Source organism: Molothrus aeneus, chromosome 12 (genome assembly GCF_037042795.1).
Source record: "Molothrus aeneus isolate 106 chromosome 12, BPBGC_Maene_1.0, whole genome shotgun sequence".
Lineage (NCBI taxonomy): Eukaryota > Metazoa > Chordata > Aves > Passeriformes > Icteridae > Molothrus > Molothrus aeneus.
This window is the reverse complement of record NC_089657.1, coordinates 16,112,298-16,126,372: the sequence shown is the minus strand read 5'-3', so window position 1 is coordinate 16,126,372 and position 14,075 is coordinate 16,112,298. Positions and strand designations below refer to the sequence as shown.

At 44.7% G+C, this 14,075-nt stretch overlaps 1 protein-coding gene across 2 annotated transcripts in view; it reads left to right on the top strand.

The window, feature by feature from the left end:
• The window catches only part of CACNA2D2 (calcium voltage-gated channel auxiliary subunit alpha2delta 2), a 212,125-nt gene that overhangs the window by 22,673 nt on the left and 175,377 nt on the right, over nucleotides 1–14,075 (top strand). The window lies entirely within an intron of this gene.

The window sequence follows — 14,075 nt, the reverse complement described above, 5'->3', positions numbered from 1 at the left end:
GCTCTTCTCCTGGCAGCAGTGCTCTGGGTTGGGTTTGGGCAGTTACAGAACAGCTTCATTGGGGTTTATTAGGTTTGGGATCAAACAGCCTTTGAAACCTTCCCTGTCTCCCTTTCCCCACAAAACCCTGTTTCCTCTTGCCCACACTCTTGTGCTGACTAGCTGATTTGAAATTGAGCAATTTGGAATAACAGTTAGGGTGTTAATCTGAAGAAAATAGACTTCTCTACAGTGATAAATATGTTACCCCAGAAAAAAAGCATGGGTGTATTTGTGTTTTCTGGTGACAGTGACATGTTCTTCTCAGATGCCAGTACTTTATGGGACTCCTACTGTCTGTCTTGCACTAGTAGCTGTATTGGCTGAAACAGAACTGCTGATATTTTATACTGTTGGTTGTAATCCATTGTCTAAACACAGAAGTCACACTATTTTCTTTTAAATGCATTTTGAAATGAGTTTACCTGAAGGCTTGCAGAACTCTTCATGGTTCATCCATTCATTTGTGTTCATATTTGAGCTCTAGAATGGTGTGTCTGGGCTTTGTGTGCGTTCATTTCAACTGAACTTCAGCTGGATTGATACAAACTTCATGTGCAGCATGAAAAGCATATACACCCACTTGAGTTACAACAGATATTTCTGAATGTAGCAATGCATTTGTGCAATGCAGTTTTGCATGTTGGCAGGGTCTTAGAGCTGGGGATGTTTTCCAGGCAATACAATGGTGCAGCAGCCAGCATTCTCTTCGGCAGAGCACAGTCATAAAAAACAAAAGGATTGCTACTACATTTTTGTACATGTCCTCTCTTACAATTTATTCTTATTAGCTTTGATTTTACTCCTTTGCATGTTAAATAGGTATATCATGTAATTTTTTAATGCCATAATTAAAGAGAAATTACACCTCCAATTTGCCAGCACTTGACTCCTATTGGCCAGTCAGTCAATTACAGGTAAGAGAGCTTCCCACTTTTCCTGTTTAATTCTTCTGGTAGAGCATAATGCAGTACTTCAATGGATTAATACTGGATACACTGACTACAGAGGGATTGAAAGGTTTTTTTTGAAATCTGTTTTGGAATCTTCTTGTGAAGGGAGGAAGCTAATTATTGTATCTAATAAATGCATAAACCAGCTGAAGCCAAGAAATGAGCTACTGAAAATTCCACTGTGCAGCTGTTTGAACACCAGAAAGGCCTGGTGCAGGCTCTCTGCTGATCTCTAGGGGAGAACTGGGGATCTGGAGTTCAGGTTGGATTCGTAGATGCAATATCAAGTGGATGATACTTAAGAACCACGTCACTTGCTAGTGCACACCAGCACAGCTTCACTGATGGAAAATGCCACGGAGTGCTTCACCCTGAAGAACTCAGAGCTGTACCTGCACGAGTCCCTACCCATCAGCTGCACACAGGTTCATTGGGGTTACAGTATGGGAGCTGTCTAATGTCATAAAGTGGTACTAAAACCTATTTGGAAACATGGACTTAAAAAGTTAAATTTAAAAAAAGTCCACATTCTCCTGCAGTCACACTCAAAATTTAGATGGTGAGCTGGCAGAGGGGGAAGGAAGAGCCCCTGAGGAGCTGTGGGAGCTGAAACATGGTATAGCTAGAAGCTAATTCCACCCACTGGGAATTCACAGGAAAGCTCATCATTAAGCAAGAGTAGACCCATGCAGGGTAGGAAGAATAAAGAAAAATGAGGCAAGTAGAGCCTGTTTTTTGCAGAGTTGCTGATGCTCTTTGGGCTTGCCATGTTGGCCTGGGACATGTCTGCAGGGGGAATTTCTGGTTCATTGTGCATAGTGATATTAGAAAAGTGCTCCAGTGGGGAGGAACAGTGCTGCAGTGTCACCAAAGACAGAACTGGTGCTTCTGAACTTGGTGGGGTCTGTTGGGAGGTGGTGGGTTCCACTGCCAGCTCTCATGGGACTATGAAGCTGTAAGCACTGAAGGTGGGTCCATGGCAGAAATGGATCTTCCCTTTCCAGGCCTGGCTACCAAAGTGACAGACCAAATAATAATAAAAAATACCCTCCTCTGAGATTTGCCAGGTTTACTTACAAATCTTTTTCTCTTGGGTTGATGTGAAAGGATGAAGATCTGTTCTTTCGTTATTGCCTGAAATCATAACTGTTATGGCATATGAGGCATGAAATTTATTGTCAGAAATATGGTGTCCAGGAACATAATGGTGCTGAATATTTTATCTTCCTGGAGCGCTGCCCATCCCAGAAAGATTTTTAACTCTTCACTCATTTCTTTGAGTTGGGGTACTAAATGTTCAATGCCCCTCCTTCCCTCCTATCCTGCCAGGTAGACAGGTATCCCCTGGGGAGATTTTCCAAGCTTGTACCATGCAGATGCTTCTTTGCACAAGAGGACCATTTTTCTGGAGCATTTACAGGAGGGTGAGAAGCTCTGAGATGTGAAGGGGAGTCATGCCAAGGGCTCTTCTTTCAGCTGTGAGGTGTCAGCTTGCTTCTCTCCTGATGTCCAGACCTTGAAAACACTGAAGTGCAGATGTCCTCATTAGACACACTGGCTGTGGTGGGCCACCCGTATGACTGAACACTGTGGGCTTGGAGCTGTGTGGAGGAGCTTGGCCTTGCTGAGATGATTCTCTGCCTGGTGAAGTCAGTGTTCAGTCCTCGAGGTGCCTGTGGTGCAGCATCCTGTTGGCTGGCTGGTTCCTCCAGGCATGCCTCAAAACAAATCCCAGCACTTGGATAAGGGCATGTTGCTTTGCCTCCCTATCCTCGCCTCCCTCACAGCTCACCAGAGATAATTGAGAGCACAAATCACTGCTAATTTAGCTCTGACTGGCACGATGATATGTGGGACCCTATAATGCTGTCTGAATAGATTGACATTCTTAAAATAATTATTTCTAGAATAAGGAATATTATACTAAAAATACAACTCTCTGATTTCCAGTTTTTTTTCTGTTAGTGACTTCTTTCTGGCTATGGTGAACTCTTCACTTTGCAGAACAAAAAAATATTTTGTTTTGACATTTCTTGCTACACCATACTACATTTCTCTTTTTCCTAGCTTTTGGCACAACTAAAAGTTACTAACTTTAGTCAAAAATGAATTAATATTTTGTCTTTCCAGCCTAGATGCTGCAAAACCTGCTCCAGGGTAGAGAGATTTCCCATGCTGGTGCAGCCCTGTCCCAGCCTCCCAGAGTCCTGCTGTGCTGGCACTGTGGCAGGACCGATGACAGCAGAGCTGTGTGTGCTGCTGGGCTTTGTGCCTCACTGAGCAGCTCCCCTGGATGTTGTGTTAAAACTCCTTTTCTGGATAGCTGGGCTGAGGCTCAAATCTGCCCTGGCTTGTAACCTAAATTGTGTTTGATCCTGTGTCTCCTGAGGTGAGCAGCGAGCTGGTCAGAGCATCCCTTCCCCCTCCTCCAATACCTGGGATCCCTGGCTGCCTCCCATGGCCTTGTTTCCTTGCTGGCAGCTACTGAGGGAGCCAAAGCCTTTCAAATGAGAGGGGGAAGAGCTAAGAGATGTAAATGCTGAGCCCCCTTTCCTGCTCTGTCTTCCTTTGTCTCTTCCCTCTGGTTGTCTTTGCTGAGGAGTGCTTCCATAGCAGGATAGAACTCTCTCCTGGAGTTGCAGTACCTGGCCATAGACAGGCTGCAGCAGGGCCAGGATGGGCAGCAGAGCTGGACCCGAGCTGCACCTGCTCCTCATCTCCAGCCTGTCAAGCTGTTTTTGTACCCTCTACCCTGTCCTCTGGGCAGCCAAGGGGAGTCAAGGTCTGGATCTGCCTTGCTGGTGTATGGCTGGGAGATAAGGATTCTGCTGGCCTTGGTGATGAGGAACCACTCAGTCGGTAAAGGGTGAGATGGCCCCAAAGCTGAGGCCAGGGTGGGATGTGGGGAGCAGCCTGCTGTCTGAGCTGGGCGGGCAGGGAGCCTCTGCCTGTGCTGTGCTTGGTCCTCAGCATGTACAAGATGTTATCTTCTGACTGCACAGAAAGGAGAACAGGCACAGGGGAAAGGGAGACTCATGCTGTGCCCTTTAGGATGCAGCCCCACAAGGAGTTTGCTGATTGTGGCACAGCAGAAGTGGCTCAGCTTGGTCCTTGTAATCAATATCTGATTTTACTTCAGTGGATTTTCATGTCTGTCTTCTAGTCTTGCTTGTTATCTTGTAGTTTGTTTTGCTAGTTTGGCATCTCTGCCTGGCAGAAGTGCTGCTGTTCATTGCTCTGGGTTTTTCTGACAGGGAAGGACCCTGCTGGCCAGGGCTTGGGGCAGAGTGACCAGGATGTGTGCAGGTGTCCCCACCTTTGTCTCAGCCAGCCTGTCCCTTCTGCTCAGTGCTGCTTCTCTGATATATCCCCTCTTGTTTTTAAAGCACGGCCATGCTTTAGTTCAAGCAGCTGCAGGTGAGGAACTGTGATTGAGCCATGCACAAACAAGAAGTTGAATTTAAAAAAACTAGTATAGTGGCAGAATTTTGCCTTGGGTCTGAAGAGCTGAAGTGGCATCTGCCTTGTGTAGTGCTGCAGTCACTGGCACTCCTCCTGTGACGGGGTCTCTGCAGTACTGAGTGTTTCACGTGGCTCTGTGAGAGCATCCCTTACAAAATGCTGGTACAGAGCTAGAGCCTCTTTAATGCCAGCACCAGGAGGTGAGGCATGCTCTTATCAAAGGAGCTGTCAAGGTTTTCTGTTCAACTTTTTTGATCTTGGGTAACTACTGGAATAATAATAAGTTAGCCTAAATCTCCCAAGTAACTGTGGTATTACATGATGTTTAATTTGTTCTTTTGTTTTCTCTGGGTGTAGAAACACTCAGCTGGTCATTCAGTAGGGCTGGAGAATCTGAGATGTGTTAATGGAATTTTAAATGAAGGATGCAAGAGAATCAGAGTCCCCCTGCACAGTGCTCTGGACACAGTGTCTGAGAAGCCTGTCTGCTTCCAAAGGGCTCTGTCACATGGACTGGACATTTACAGAAACACAGTGATGTGGTCCCTTATTCCCAGCATGGCAGAGTTGGGAATTAGATCCTAATCTTCTGACATTCAATCCAGTACTCTCTTCAAAACACCATAGCAGAATTCATCTGGCCTTTTCCTTCTGAGGTGTCAGCCCCAGCCCCCAGAACAGGAGCCAAGTGATGCCCATTGGTTGCACTGTGCTCAACAGAGTTGAAAGGAGTTTGAACCCAAAGCTGGGGCAGCACACAAAGCCAGCTGCTTATGCCACAGCAGCACTGAATGCCTGCCCTCTTCCAGATGCTGCTGTGGAGAAAGGACCTCACTGAGTTTTCCAACAGCTAGTGCTTATCTGGGGACTGCCCAGGAGGATGGGCTCTGTACCCCAGGGAGATGATGCCTAGCTCCAAGGCCTTGGTTCCCAGGCTCATGCATAATCTGCCTGATCCTTGCCTTGCTCTCCTCTCTTCCCTCCCCCTCTCCTAGCAGCGTGCACACAGCCTGCTTCCGCACACCATCACTGTGCCCTCCCCTGCTCCTCATGTTTGATAAGAGGAAGTGTGTGATGCCAGATAAACACATTCCTGTTCCAAACTGCTTGGGTTTATTTTAATCTGCCTGGGCCGTTCAGCAGCCTCAGCACTCTGTTCAGCACTGAGTGCAGAGACAACACTATATCACCAAGGAGGAGCATTTAAATGTCCTTAGGCTTGCAGCAGCTTGGTTGGGAAAGAGAGATCCTCTGGCACCCCTTGCTTGGGCCAGTGTGTGCCATCGTTAGCCCCCTTACACCCATCATCTCACTTCTCACTCTTTCTCTCTACTAGAACCATATTGCATCCGTACTGCGAGATGTCAGGGAAACATATGCTCCAGCTTTTAGTACATTTGCATAATTAGAGTAATGTGTATGAATAATTTATAGCTGTATGTGGCTGCTCAGTGTGTGACGTTAGCACCCCTCACTAAATCCTTTCCAGTGGGTGGTGCAGATCCTGCACCAGAGCCATTGTGCTGATGCAGTGTGCAGCCTGTTGGCAGATGCAGGGGCCCTGCTCTGAGACATCAGGGTGTGCATATATCTGTGTATGTGGTTGTGTCTGTGTGTCTGTGTGTGTGTGTATATATATATATATATATATATATATATATATATTTAGTGCAGAAAGATGGGCTTTTACAGTTCTAGGAGAAGAGCAGACTGGAAGTCTCAAGGCTAAAATGCCTTAGACTCTTAGGCTCATACTTGCTCCATTTATGCAGAAGCTGCGAATGAAAATGTTCTGCAACATTTGAAAGCTGAGGCAGGGATTTTTTCAGCAGGACTCAGGTGTGACTAGTTGGTGTGCCAGGATTATGTGGGGTTTTTTTTTAATTACTTTTTCAGATCATAAAACTTAGCACCTTGCAGGGGAGAGGGATAAACGTGCTCGCACTGTGTCACAGAGCCTGATCTCAATCAGTTGGTCAATAAATAGTAGCAAAGAATTGCCTGGACACTGTCTCACTATTTACCAGCTCTTTAATGTGTGACTTCTCATGCTGGAAAGCCCAGAGTGCCAGGTAGGTGTTCTAAAGGAGTGATCTGAGTGGCTGAATCCTGGTATTTATGTTCCAGTTAATTTTAGCTTAAACTATATTTGGTCCTTTCTAAATGTTTGAGAGCCTTGGCCTGGAAAGCGCTGTGTAAACTGGAATGAAGTGCAGGCTTGCAGAGTTACTGGCTCATTAGAATTATCCACTGGGAAACTGAGGCAGGTGGTTAGGCTGAGCAGGTCTGCAGAACCAAGGTGTGGTGCAGCCTGAACTGTTCTCCATCATGGGTACAGCCAGCAGGTCCATAGAGGAGGGTGTGTTTAGAAGGGTAACAGGCAGAGTAATAGTCCTTAAAGCCCTTGCTTTGAACCTTTCCACTTTACAGAATTACTTTGTAAAGATAATACACTTGCAGCCAGTTGGTGAGTTTGCACAATCAAAAGGACTGCTGTTGAGTTTTATGGAGTAATTTCTGATTTATATTGCTGTCAGAGACAAGTTAAATGAGCCCAGCATTCAACAGAGTGATGTTCAGGTGTGTGCATCTCCCGAGTGCGCTGCTTTGCGTTTTGCGTCCAAAAATGTAGCTGATGTACCCAGCCAGTCAACAACCATGTTTGTAAAATCTTCATGAATATTCATCTTTGAATTGATGCTGTTGCCATTACACAGCCATATGAATCCATGGGAAGGATGAGACCTTGGCTGATGTTTCTGGAAGCCTCCCTCATTCCAGGTTGTCCTGTCCTTGGCTGAAGGAGCCTGTGTGGTCCCCACATTCATTCCAGCTGAAGTTGTTAACTTCAGGCTGTGTTTAAAAATAAAGCAAGGCAAAATCCATACCAACTCTGCCAGAATGCAGCATGAATAATTAGGTAGAGATCATTACAGTTTCCCTTCTTAAAAACATACATAGATTATTCTTTAATGGAAAGTTAATTGTTTTATTATTCTCTCCAGATGGTTCTTTTCCTTTACATTCACAGGGGAATTGATATAGCCTGGAATTCAGTCTCCTGTGAGCAGAGCTGATAACCAAAAATGCAACTCTATCACTGATCAAGATACAAAACATAGAAAATATGTATCTGTATTTCATCATAGTTTCAGATTTTTCCCATTCTATGTTTTTAAATATTATTTATGGGCTTTAAGTGCCCCTTCAACTTGAAATGCTGCAGGCTGGGGAATTTGCATTTTTCTTCCTGATAGGTTTGTCAAGCAAGCACTAGGTATTGGACACTACTGGATCCTGGCATTCTTGTGGATGATCCATCACTTCCATTCATCACTGGACTGCAGAGGAGTGAAATATGCAGTTATACTGGAAGGTTTAAAGAATGAAACTGTTGTTAGATACTTGAGGTTATTGTGTGGAGGCAGCAGTAAGATGTGTCACATCTCCTTTGTTCAATATGTAGAAATGCAGGAGGGCTTGGGAAGTTGGGGAGAACAGGGAGGAGGTGACTCCTCAAGGGCACAGTTGTGATTGTTCTGCTCCAGTGTGGCTCCAGCCTGGTAAACAGCAGCAGGCATTTTGCATGTTAAGAGTGTTTATTGTGCCTCATTACAGCAGATCACCTCTGACATCTGAGGTTAAAAACTTGAATGGGCCACTTATTTCAAACACCCATCCGTGCCAACCTTTTGGCCTGCAATGATGCTGCCAGTTTTATAGGTACTTATTTCCTTTTAATTATTTTGAGTTAAGATATTATTGTAAGGGAGGGAGAGAGAGTAGAGTCTGTTATTAGATCAGTCTTGCCTTCCTTGTAAACAGATCAACTGGACTTCAGTACTGGAGAGCTTTGCTTAAAGACTGAGAATCTGTGCTCTGGTTAAAGCTGTAGTTTGCTGTTGCTTTATTGAAAGAGATGGCTCTGCTTTTGGAGGAACTGCCTCTTGGGAGACTCCAGATCTTGGTAATCATCAGCTTGTATCCTTTGCATCTTACTTTGACAATTCTACATACAATGAGCTTGAAAAGCTCCACACTCTTTTATGTTTTAGGAATAAACCAGGTTCTCTGATGATTTGGGAGGTCGTGTCCAGAGCAGAGCAAAGGAAGGTGAACAGCCTAAGGAAGAAATGTAGCAGGAAGGAGATGCTAATGGTTATGGATTCTCCTTCCTCTTCTGTTGCTCTTGGGCTGATCAATGCCAACTGATATATGTGGGGCATTCCCTCTTTATTTTGGTGTATTTTGGAGGATTTCTCTGTTTCATTATTTTAGATTTATATTTGAGCTTGCTCGTCGTGATTCAATTATTCCCTGGGCTTGAGCTTTTATTGACTTTTCTCCCTTTTCTAACTGACCTTTCACACCTGGAAGCATCCAAGACAGATTTAGTATGTGTTTGTTCAGCACCTACTATAACCAATAGTGTCATGCTTTTTGGACACTGACCATAGCATAAATATTAAATAGCAAGTAAGAGCACTGAGAAAAATCCTGCCTGAATGAAACATGAGATTTACTGATGTGAAGAGATGCCGTGAATGAGAGGCATGGCTATTTCTATCAGGGCAGTTTCCTAAATGCCTGGCTGATGTGGCTTGGACTGGTGGCAGATCTAAATGTCTGCATGTGTCAGGAGCCACTCTAGGGATTGTTTAAGCAGTAGCATTAGTTATCATCTGTTGGATGCCCAAGCAAAGCCTTTGCTAGTAGCTAGGAGGCAGGGAGCAGATTTTCAACTCCCTGCTGTGACTGTAAGGCCAGGTAAATAGAGAAGGAGACAGCAGGGGGTTTATGTGACTTGAGGAGCAAAGAAGATTGTAATGGTAAATGTTGGATTACTTTTAAAAACAAGTAGGTCATTGAAGATACCATAGTTGGTGAACAGAAAAAGAAAAAAAGGTGGATTTATTCCTTGTTCTTCTAAGATTTGTTACACTCTAAAGCTTATGTCACTGCTCAGCATGCTGTCATTTTTAATTTTGGAAGTTCTTTGTTTCTGTCAGTGGTCCAGCAAGGATGACACTAGACCTGATTAGGGGCCTGGGATCTTCAAAGGAGCCTTGGTTCCCAGTTTCCTTGGGCATTATGAGTAGGCTGGGCCTGACTATAGTGCTTGCTGGGAACATCAGCTGTTGTTCTGTTTCCTGCTCTAGCAGGATTTGCATGTGACTCCACAGTCAACTCAAATAGTTTAAAATTCAACTTATCTTGTGTCTTCTGCCCCTTTTGCAGAGTGCTGCCATGCAAGAAAAACATCCATCCCCATCCTTGCCTTTTGTAGAAAGCAACAGGTGATTACCTAACATTCAGTGATAATAATTTGCTGTGAGGTACAGACATGGAATATTCATAGCATCACTACTGGGTATGTCCAATTCTGAGTAGAAATGATGCCCCCAATATGTTCTGAAGTGCCCAGTGACTTGGTGTTCACTGAAAAATAAATCCTAGCATGGTAATACTGTGCTTACCTCTAGTGCATTTCATGGCTGATTATTAAAATTACTTTCAAACTAGTTTACTTTCACATCTCAAAACTGGAAAGAAGGAAAACATCCAAATTTGATCTGTAAATAGGAAATTGAGGCTTGGGTGAGAAAAGCCCTTATTCTGCACAGCGAGTCTGATGGAAATCTGGGGAGGGAACCTATGAATCCCAACTCCAGGGCATATCTACCAAATGTCTTCTTTAATAACAACTGTTCAGTTTGTCTCTTCTGGCCCATTACTACATCTATTAGCACTGAGCAGTGAATCCTAGGAAATGCAAAGTGAGAGAGAGAAACTTTCAGCTTTGAATTCTCCTCTAGGAAACTTACTTCTGGCAAATTTCAAAAGTGGCAGCTTCTTGTTTATATTCACAGGGCCTACAACACATGGCATTTTCTGGTTGGCTCTGCCCTCAGCTCCCTCCCATGACTGAAGTGATAAACCATCGTCCTCTCCTTGCCGCTGCTGTTGGTGTGAGTTTTCAGGTCTGTGCTCCTGATGCAGAGCCTGAGCAGCAGTTGATTGCCGGCTTTCCCTCCTCCTTAGATGTGTGCTAGCTCTCGAACGACATTTTGAGGTGCCTGAAGCATTCTGTGGAAGAAAATTAATTGGTTTTGACAAACCACAGCAGTCCCTTGGGTGCCTGGGAGTGCAACGTTTATTGAAACCAGGCAGGAAATCAAAATGCTCTGGTGTTCACTTACCTCCAGTGCAGCTGTATTAAAAAAAAATAAAAAGTAAAAAAATCCTTAACCTTCCTCTGGAATTTTCACTCTGACATTTGGATCGTCCACTGACTTTCTAATAAAACCTCCTTTTTCTTTTAGAAGAGAGGTTAGTGGTTATGAAAGATGCCAGAATGACAGCCCAGGGAGTAGATGGTCTCTGTTGACCCACAGAGCAAATGCAGCATCAGGGCAAATGTACTTGCCATTGTACTTCCACCTTGACCCGTGGCATCCCAAAGGAGGGTGGGGAATTGCAGGTTTTCAGCCCTTCTGTACTTGACCTCTCTGCTTACACAACTTAATAAGGAATCAGGCTTCTCCTGCTATTGCAGTGCAGTCTTAAGGAAGGATTTTTCATCACAGGTGTAGGTGTAATAACTTCAGTACAAACCTCAGACTGAAAGCACCCTGCTAGCAGAAACCTTCTCCTAGCCCCAGTCTTCCAAGAGCCTGGCCTGTCTTTCTAACATATTGCTTACAATCTGATTCATTTCTAAAACATATGCTGATACCCAGTGCAAATTAAAGAAGATCCCCTTGTACATGACACATATGTTATGTGGGTGTGGGTGCCCTTCAGTCAGCCACTGGCTTGAGGTCACTGCTCTGCTCTGTGCAGAGCTGCTGATGGGAGTCATTAAGTTGCCATCAAGTTTGAATTAGTGTTGATTCACCTCTAAAAAATAACCAGCAGTGTTCTTCACACAGCTCTGGAGGCAGAGCTGGGAAATGAGGGGAGTAATTTTTAAACAAAAGCTGGTTACTGCCCAGGTGCAGTCACAAAATAGGGTTGGGGTTAGTTTTACAGGGGGTGTCCATTTGCCAGCCTGTAAAGTGGCATGTGATCGTGTCCTGCTTGATGAGGCAATCTTTTTACAGGTCTTTTGGTGTCCGTGGGCATCCCCTGGAGTGGTGTCAGTAGAGGAAAGCCATGTACTTTCAGCTTGTAGGATCAGGTTTATCATAGATGCCAGCCTCACAGACTGGAAAGAGTACTGGAGCCACTGGAAAGGCTGCTTGGAAAGGATTCACAGACAAATGATCTAGTGGGAGTTACTCAGCTCCTGCAGCACCTTATTGCTATTGATTTCTGGGGGTTTAGCAGGTTCTGTTTGTGTTGTCCATCACCACAAGATTCATATGGGTATGGTATGGGTGCACACTCTGAATGCAGTAAACAATATAGGGTGTGTTAGGTGGAAGGTCCTGATGTCCTTGTGTGACCTCTGCAGCTGCAAGTGCCAGGCAGAGGTGGGACACCAGCTTTGTCAGGTTAGAAACTCTGCAGGTGGAGCAAAGACATCACTCCTGCTGATGTCTGGGGTGACAGAGATGGGGAAGGGATGGTCAGGGGAAGCATTTGCTCCTAAAGAGCTGCTGTGGTCTGGCTCCTCTCAGCTCCTGGCAGAGGTGGAGCAGGGCTGTGTGGAGGCTGTGCAGGGCACAGATGAGGAGCCAGCCCTAGGAGGTCCTTGAGAAGAGCAGGTAATGTGACTGCGGCAGGGAGGGGAGGGGTGGCAATGGCTGCTGCCTCTGCGTCACCCAGATGGTGACAACTCCTTAAGCAATTAATTAGCACAGCTGAGAGCCTGAGCTCCGTGCTAAAGGTGAGCTGCTGTTGTACCAGCATTCACAAAGGCTTTATTGTCTGGTCTGGGACCTTGCTGAGGCTTGTCTTGGTGTTTGTTACTGCAATACTTCTACAGGCTATTCATGATCTTGTAGAATAGCTGTAGAAGCATTGTCTTAAAAGTCCAGCAATGTGGGAGGCCAGAGAGGGGTCATCAGCAATCCTAAATGAAGCTTTGGCAGGTCTGAATACTGCAGGAGAATTACTGCATAGGTTTCTTCTTCACCTTTTTTTCTCCTCTAATGATTCTGCTTTCTGGCATAACAATTACCTACTTTGGATATCAATGTCTATGGGAAACTGGCTCAAGCTAAAATGGTAAATTAACTGCTCTGAAGCTTATGTCCCAGATGTCAGTAGTGATAGATTCTGTTGAGTGGTTTCTAGCTAGAAAAGACTTTGAGCGGTGTCATTTTTCATGGGAAAACTTCCCATATGCTTCTCCAAGAGGCTTTTCTGGGCAATTAAGTGACATGCTGTATGCAGAGATAACATGAATTCAGAGAGCTTTTGCACTTCATCTTCCTTGACACAGCATACATGGGTTGTCATTGGTCACCATGGGTGTAGGCCTTGGTCTCAGTTACTTCTGCAGGAGCAGGGTTTTCCACCCCTGCTGTCACCCACAACCAATAGGACTCCTGTGGTGCTTGTTATATGAATGGTGAAGCTCGGAAGTGGGAAGATCTGTGGCACAGGAAATGCCATTCTACACCCATCCACTGAATGGAATAGTGGGCACCAAGGCTTTTTAGCTCCTGATCCAGAGGGATGTCAGGTAACAGAGAAACAACACTCTGGACAAGGAGTAGGTGTCATGGGAGTGAAGATTTTCATGCAAATGAATGGCCATTTCTTTTTCTCTCTTACTATAACAGACTAAAAAAGTTATTCTCACAAAGAGCACCTGTCTCTGTAGGGGAAACCAAAGTGTGCTGCAGTTCACTTACTGGGCAATGTGACAATGAAGTCTGGGGGAAAAATCAGCAAAAATCACCATTTTTAGATGTATGCAGCGTGTTTCATGGCCCTTGGCAGAGGAATTGTGATTTGGGGGCTTTCAGAGTCCCCCCCAGAGATGACCCTCTGGTGGCACTGGTTGTTTCAGTCCCTGTATGGCTCCATCTCCACCCAGGAGTTGAGCCCCCTGAGATTTTCTTTGCTTGACTCCTCTGTGCCAGCAGTCCTGAGGTTCCTGCTGCTTTGCATTACAGCCTTGTGTCAAGAAATCCCAGCTCCTGAGGTCAAGTGCTAAACATTGGCTTCTTTATCATATATTTACTTAGGAGGATTTCATTATACTGAATCTACTAGCTTTGAATAAATTCACATGCAGTAAATTTATTCTTGCTCTTTCTGAAGGGACTTGTGTGCTAGAGAAAACTTTGAAGACAACCATTTATACCAAAAGCAATTACTTTTGTGGTAATTTTGTATGTGTTTTACTGCAGATACTGTATTTCTGTTTGACTACGAGCTTTATCCTAAGTGGCACTGCTGTGCTGGAAGTAGAGAAAGTCAGATGCTTGAATTTTGGGTGCCTCAACATTTTCACATTGGTAACATGAAATGTATTTATCCGTGCACTTATTTAAACAAACTCCACTTCTCTGAATAAAGCTACAGGTTGATCTTATCAAAATCCACCTGTAATTTCTCCGTGTGAAGTGGGAAGGTGGGGTTGTTTTGTTTTCTAAGTGTTGGTTGGTTTTGGTAGGGTTTTTTATTGCAACACCACTGTGTCAGCTTCTGGTTATTGGATTTCTT